The following is an 8,260-nucleotide window of genomic DNA, read 5'->3' as shown; positions in this document are numbered from 1 at the left end:
TGGTTTCAGGAGTGAGAATAGATGGGCAGAAGGCTGCAAGAACACAGCAAGCCAAGCAGAATCAGGAGGTGGAGAAGTCGATGTTTCAGGTATAACCCTTCTTCAAGACTAGGGGTGGGTGTGGGGGAACTGCAGATAAAAGGGATGGAGAGAGCAGCGTGGTGAAGTGGGGATAGGTGTAGGCAGGCAGAGGGTACGATCTGATTGGTCAATGGGAGGAATGAATCCGGTTGGTGGCAGGGAGCAATGGAAGGGAGGGGGAGAGGCTGGGAAGGGAGTCGGGGGATGGGGAGGGAGGTTATTTGAAATTGGAGAACTCAATGTTCAATCCTCTGGGCTATCGGCTGCCCAAATGGAAGATGAGGTGTTGGTCCTCCAATTTGTGCTGTGGTTCATTTTGAGGAGGCCAAGGATGGTCACGTCGAAAAGGGAGAATTGGGGGAATTGAAATGGGTGGTGACTGGGATGTCTGGTTGGCTTCTACGGCTGTGAGATACATCAGTTATAAGGAAAGATTGAGAAGCTGGGTCTGTTTCCCTTGGAACAGAGAAGGTAAAAACAGTATTTTGATAAAAGCTTTTAAAATATTAGAAAGAGTGGATAGGAATAAACTGCCCCCACTTGTAAATGGATTTAGAACCAGAAAGCGTATTTAAAAGTGTTTTGCAAAAGAAGCAAATGAGAGAAACATTTTTACACACATTGAGTAGTTAGGGTATGCAATGCACTGCCTAGAAGGCATGTTCAACTGGGGCATTCAAAAGGGCAATGGATAATAATTTACCTAGGAACAATGTACAGGACTATGAGGAAAAGGCAGGAGATTGGCACTAAGTAAAAACATAGAGTAAGTACTATGGGCCAAATGGTCTCCCTGTACACCACACGAATGCTGCGATTTCATGAACTCGGTCAGGAATTTCAGCTCTTTTCCTTTAATGACCTAGTCTGATCCCCAGCCAACACTAGTGCACAAGCAACCTGGGTCCATGGACACAGTCTTCACTACAAATGGCACATATCAGTAGAACCTGCTCAGTCTAGTTTAGTCCACTATTATTTTCAAATAGAAAAAACAACTAACAACTTATCCTCTTTGTTTAAACTTAGCTTTTAGATCATGCCTCTCTTGTCTCAACTTCAACTTATCTGTTCTGCTTCAGTAAACTCATCATTAGTTCCCAGATAGCTTGGATTGATCAGTATTCTTTCATATCTTTTACCAAGATTTAGTTATGGTCTCCCAGTTAAGCTTGCTCTTGATTTCCTTCGAGACTAGAAAGTTGCATTTCCATGTTTGCCTTGTCTGCTTCTGCAGGGTCTGCTTCAAAGACATATCAATTAAATTTAAACATTAAAAATTCTCTCACACTGCATTATACAGATTTAAGGATTGTGTCATAGGGCTGTACAGCACAGAAACAGATCCTTTAGTCCAACTCACCCATGCTGACCTCTCTAAGAATTATCACAAGGTTTGCTTTTCAGTCAGATTTTCAACATTTGCAGCATTTTTCTTTGCTTTTCATAATCAGCATTGTTAATGATTGGGTTAAAAAACATTTGTCTGTGTGCCATTGGTAATTTTGGCTTTCGGTGATTTGGCTGCTATTTGTCTTTCATGGTGAGTTGGCACTTTATTTAAGGTTGTTTTATACTCAAAGTAAGCTTTGCAACTTGTGATGAGATCCGCCAGTTTATTGACAAGAATGAACATAGTGGCATTTAATTCTATGGGCCCTTTTACTATAACACCAAATGACATAGGAGCAGAAAGTAGGCCATTCACCCATTCAGCATGCTCCACCAGACAAGGAGCTCATGGCTGATCTGATAGCCCTCAACTCCGTCTTCCTGCCTTGAGAATATTTAATAACACAGCCTCAACAGCTCTCTGTAGTGAAAAATTCCACAGATCCACTATCCTCTGAGAGAAGAAATTCCCCCTCATCTCTTAAATGTGCTTATTCTGAGATTATGCCCTTCAGTCCTAGACTCTCTCACAAGGGGAAACAACCTTTCCACATATACACTGTCAACTCCTCCAAGAATCTTGCATTTTCCAAAAGGTTACCTCTCATTCTTCTAAATTCTAGTGAAAACAGGCTTTTTGTAATTCATATAGAGGTTTCCCAAATCCCTGCATTCTGTAGTTTTCTGCAATCTTTCTCCATTTAAATAATATTCAGTTCCTCTATTCTTCCTGCCACATGCATATGTTTGCAATTTTTGAGAAGATTTGTCGCTCAGGTTGAGGTTCAAGCTGTAAATTTGCTTGCTTATCTGATAGGTTTGTTCTCAGATATTTTGTCACCATGTTGGGTAACATCATCAGCGAGCCTCCAGTGAAGTGTTGGTGTTCTGTCTCGTTTTCTATTTATGTGTCTTGGTCTTTAAGGTGGGTGATATAATTTCCGGTTGCTTTTCTCAGAGATTGGTAATTGGGGTCCAAATCGATGTGATCGAACAGGAACTCCATTGACAAACACATTGATTTGAATCCCATTTACCAACCTCTGGGAAAAAAACGGAATTGATATCACCCACCTTAAAGACCAAGACATAATAGCGAGCAAGACAGAACATCAGCACTTCACTGGATGTTCACTCATGATGTTCCCTAGCATGGTGACGAAACGTCTGAGAATAAACCTACCAGCTCAGCGAGAAAACTTACAACCTGAACATGCATATGTTTTCCCACATTATATTCCATGTGCCAAGTCTTTTGTTGGTATTTTGATCAGAACAAGATGTTTGTTTACCTGAACCCATTGTACTTTTGTTTTCTAAAAAAAAATCATAAAGAATTCTCTCTGGGAGTTCATCAGGTGAATCACAAAATATCTGTTTCTCCAAATGAAGCAGGATGTTTAAAATAGTGGACTACAGTTTATGATCCTCAGCATTTACTTAAGTACAACCGAAGTGCTGTGGATGCGAGGAATCTAAAATAAAAACAGAAAATGTTGGAAATACTCAGCAAGGGTAGTGAACACTGCTGCCTCACAGCCCCAGGGACCTGAGTTTGATTCCAGCCTTGGGTGACTGTCTGTGTAGAGTTTACACATTTTTCTGGCATTTGCTGGGTGTTCTGATTTCCTCCCACAGTTCAAAGATGTGCAGGTTAGGTGGAATGACCATACTAAATTGCCCCGTAGTGTCCATTGGATGTGGAGGCTCAGTGGATTAGCCATGGTTAGTATGGGGTTTCAGGGATAGAGTAGAGTGCTCTTTCAAGGGTAGATGCAGACTTGATAGGCCAAATGGCCTCCATGTAGGAGGTATAGTAACATCTGTGAAGAGAGACTTGGAATGAATGTTTCAGGATGATGCTCATTCATCAAGATAGAATAGATATGTTCCTTTTAAAACTGTGTCCAGTTTTTAAAAAATCATACCTTCCACAAATTCTCCAACTCACCCTCTTTTACTGGACAATCCCCTTGCATTTCTATAATATACAATAATTTCATTCATGTTGTTTCGGTATTGTACATCGTAAATACAAGTTTTGCAACAACTCTGAGTCCCTGAAGGCTGCAATTCAACTTCAATTATCCGGCATCTCCAAATCATCAATTATTCGGAACATTGGTCTTCTGTACATTTTAATTCAGATTAGAGCCTAGGGACAGGTCTTGAATTTGCTGTCTGACGTATCGCGAGACTCGCCTCAAATTCGAAACTATTGTATTTACAGGACTGGCATTTTGCAGCCGATCTTGTTCGTATTTAAACACGCGAAGGCAATACCCCGTCAAACCCCTCGCTCTTGGATCAAGGCACACTTAAAAGTAGCAACTTCAATCGCCGCCATCTGGTTGTTGGAAACCTTGCTGTCTCACCTTGTTCCGTCATTTCCAGCTGTCGGGGGATTGATTTTCAATCCTGTCCAGACTGCAGTGGAAAAAAAAGGCGTCTGGTTACAACCCGGGGGGACAGCTCCTATCACTCTCAGGTGGCCATGGTTCCAGGTGCTTAATGTGCAGGGAATAGCAAGGCAAACGCGCCGCCGATAGACACACTTTTAATGTTCAAATTAATTTGTAGTTCATTAACAGGTTAACTCTTTTAGGAAAAAAAACAAAGTCACAGATTAGAAGGTGATATTCATCCAGTAAACTTTCCACACCACAATGCGCAATTGTATTAACTTCAGTGCAACGAATTCCTTTTGTTGTAATTTATTGAGCGGTTGCCTGGAGTAAAAAACACGAAAGAAATATATCTCGAAGCAACATTTTTTGTTTTTATATTTTGTACAGCCTTTCCAAAGATTATGTAATATCCACGTGTTCGCTGTCGTTATGTGCCTGTAGTATATACGTTAAACCTCCGTTTTCGACAGACATATTGCAATTGTCATAAATGATGCGGTGTTTTACAATAGAGGGCGTTGGGCATGAAACTGTTTCCAAATTCTTTCTTTCAAAAAAAAAGTTTACAACAAGCAGAAAACGTCTGAGGTATGCGTGGTTAACTAACAATGTAATGTCAAAGATTAAAGTGGGAACAAAACAAACCTTTCCTAATTTGTTGCAAGGTGCATGGTAAGTGTGGATAGCTCAAGGGTAGGGAGGGCCCGGATGGGGTAGAGAGGGAAGAGGTGACCTAGTGACTTAGAGAGGGTTAAAAATCACACAACACCGGGTTATAGTCCAACAGGTTTATTTGGAAGCACTAGCTTTCGGACCGCTGCTCCTACAACAGTGTTTGTGAAGCTGGACCATAAGACACAATATATAGCAAAAGATTGCAGTGTCATGCAAATAAAAAGGTAGATTTAACAAACCTAGATTGTTGTTAAGTCTTTCATCTTTTAGAATGGATTACAGGTTCGGTTCATTAATATGTAAATCCCAGAACTTATTTTAAGTCACATTCTCAAGATAACTTAAGGTTTTATAAAAATAAGGTGATATCTCAGCTCAGACAGTGCATTAAAGATATGAGGTCAGAGTCTGTCTGAATCTTGAGTCTGACTGGTTCTATTTCCCAAGTGGAATTTGCAAAATATTATATGGGTTGACTGCCTACAGGAGGACCTTATGGTCCAGCTTCATAACCACCTGATGAAGGAGCAGTATTCCAAAAACTATTGCTTCCAAATAAACCTATTGGACTATAACCTGGTTTTATGTGATTTTGAACTTTGTCCACCCCAGTCCAACACCAGCTCCTGCACATCATGATTTAGAGTAGGAAAGAGCCAGTGAGTATTTGCATAAGGGAATAGGGTAAGGAGAGAATGATTGACGTAAAGAGGGAAGAAGGGTAGTGATTTTTCCAGTAAATGAGTTGGGAGTCAATTAGGTACCGAATTAATGAGGAGTGAGTGATTGAGTTAGAGAGGGAAGGAAGAGTGATTGAATTAAAGATAGAAGGAAGAAGTTGTTGAGTTGTGTAGAGGAAATATGGCAATTGAGTTAGAGAAGCAGAAAGGATGGGATAGTGTGGTTGAGTTAGAGAATTATGCAGTAATTGACTTGGAGTCAGGGAAGGAGGGCAAGTGTAATTGTGGTACAGGAAATGAGGGATAAAACTGGCAGGAAGGAAGGAAGGATGGAGTGCTTGAGTTAAAGGCAGAGATAGAGTGATTGAGTCAGAGGCAGAGAGGGATTCAGTCATTGAGACAAAGGTAGTAAGGTATGGGTACAGTTATTGAATTAGCACTGTGGGATAGAGAGATTCAAGAAACAGTGACTGACATGGATGTGGATGAAATGAGGGATACACTTATTTTCTTAGAGGGAATGAAAGATAGATATTTGTGTTAGTTGCAGTGATCAAAGGAAGGATAGTGATTCAGAAATGGAGGGAAGGATAGAGTGATTGGGGATAAAGATAATGAGAGATAATGCAATTAAATTAGAGGGAGGGAAGGGTGAGATAGAGCGGGATGGAGTGATTGAGTCAGAGGCAGGATGAGTGGGACAGTGATTAAACAAAGAACGTAAGATACAAGTGCAAAAGTAAGCGATTTAGTCAACAAGTCTGTTCTGCCTTTGAATTAAATCATGGCTGATCTGATAATCCTCAGCTTCACTTTTTGTCTTATCCCCATAAGCTTTGATTCCCTCACTGATTAAGTCCATCTATTTCAGTCTTGAATATACTTAATGACACAGCCTCAACAGCCCTTGCGGTTAATAGTATCAAAGATTGATTATCTTAGGAGAGAAAACTTCCTCTTTCCTGTTTTAAATGGGCAACTCCTTACTCTCAGATTCAGCCATTTGCTCTTGGGTTCTCCAAGAAAGGGAACCAACCTCTCGGCATCTACCCTGTCAATCTCCTAAGAATGTTAGAAGACGGCAGCGGCAGGGTCGGAAGTGTTTGGGCTCTGTACCCATATGTTCCCACTCATCTGGCTGGCCGCATTCTTTTTTTTTTGTTTTGTGTCTTCATTTTGTTTTCTTATAAAAGTTCATCTTTTCTTCTTCTATGTGGCTGCAGTTGCAAGAGCCTTCTGTGGCGGCAGCAGTATGGTGGATCTGAATATTTGTTCCTCCTGGCCATAGTGGCTGTGGCTTAATCAAAGGGTTCACCGTGGGTGGGTGTAATGCATTACTCCTGGTGGAGGCATGGTGGTTCCAGGTTGTTCCTCATAGGCATCATGACCGAAATGGCGACAGCTTGAGCAGCGACATCAGCGTTGGTCACTTGGTGGGCCCAGTCTGTCCTTCCTTGTTCTTGGCGGCGATGCATTGGCTTTGGTGTCAGTTTCAAGAGTGGCAACGTGTGGGACAGTGGCAATGTGTGGGTCCTATTCAGAAATCCTTGCTTTGATGGCCTCAGGGACAGCTTTGATGGCAGCAGTGTCCTGTAGCCACCCCAGAAACTCAGGAGCTGTGGAGGGAACAGAAGATGAACTTTGTCCAAATTTTGTCTCAATTATTTCCTTTTTTAATTTCTGTAATTAAAATGGTGCCAAAATTGTAGGAATTTATACATGTCTCACTGTATTTTCATAAATACAAGTGATGATAAATTGCTATTCTAAGTTTCAATAAACTATCCTCTCATTCTTGAAAATACCAATGAATATCTGTTCAAACCACTCAATATAACCTCGGATGAAAATCACTCCAGTTCTGGAAATAATCTTGTGAACATTTGCTGAATTTCCTCCAATACCTATATAACTTTCCTAAGATAAAGGGACCAAAACTTTTTGTCATCTTCCAGCTGTGGTCTGAATAGTGCTTTGTATAGTTTTAGCAAAACTTTCCTACTTTTATACTCCATTCACTTTGAAATAAAGACCAACATTCCATTTGACTTCCCTGTTACCTGCTTAATCTGTACGCTAGCTTTTTGTGTTTCTTGCACAAGAATCCCCAAAGCTATCTATGCTGCAATTTTCTGCAGTCATTCCCCATTTAAATAATATTCAGTTCTTCCTTCCAAAGCATAACATCACATTACTTCACATATCCCATCTGCTAAACTTTGCCCACCTAACCTGTCTCTCTCCCCCTATTGATTGATTATCTCCTCACTACTTGTTTGTTTTTGAGTTATTTACAAACTTGGGGCAAGCAGATTTACCTATGTAATCCAAGTTATTAATATGTATTGTAAATAATCGTGGCTCCAACACTGATCCTTCTGATACTCCACTAGTTATTCCAAAATTATGATTGAGTCTAGGAGGGATACTGATTGAGCAGTGAGCAATACAATTGAGTTGGAGCCAAGGTCTGTGGGAGTGACTAGACCAGGGTTAGAGGAAGGGGGAGTAATTGAGTTGGAGCCAGTGAGTAAGAGAGGGACAAAGAGTTTTGAGGCAGGATGTAAACGAGGGACAGTGATTTTAGTTTGAAGCAGGGTGTTAGAGAGATAATGATTGAGTTTTGAGACAAGATGTGAGAGCGAGATAACGATTGAGCTTTGAGGCAGGGTGTGAGAGGGACAATGATTGACTTTTGAAGTAGATGGTTGGGGAGACAGTGATTGAGTTTTGAAGCAGGGTGAGAGAGAGAGAGAGGCAGTGATTGAGTTTTGAAGCAGGGTGTGAGAGGGGGGACAGTAATTCAGTTTTGAAGCAGGGTGAGAGAGAGAGAGAGGCTGGCGGGGCCGAAGACATATTCCCCTACACCTAACACTATGGGCAATTTAGCATGACCAATTCACCTAACCTGTGAGCCAGGTTAGCAGCATGTGAGAGAGAGGGAAGTGATTGAGTTTTGAAGCAGGGTGTGAGAAGGGGGGCAGTGATTGCTGTTTGAAGCAGGGTGTGAGAGAGAGGGGCAGT

The sequence above is a fragment of the Chiloscyllium plagiosum genome, chromosome 13 (assembly GCF_004010195.1).
Source record: "Chiloscyllium plagiosum isolate BGI_BamShark_2017 chromosome 13, ASM401019v2, whole genome shotgun sequence".
In the NCBI taxonomy this organism is placed as follows: Eukaryota; Metazoa; Chordata; class Chondrichthyes; order Orectolobiformes; family Hemiscylliidae; genus Chiloscyllium; species Chiloscyllium plagiosum.
This window is presented reverse-complemented; position numbering follows the sequence as displayed.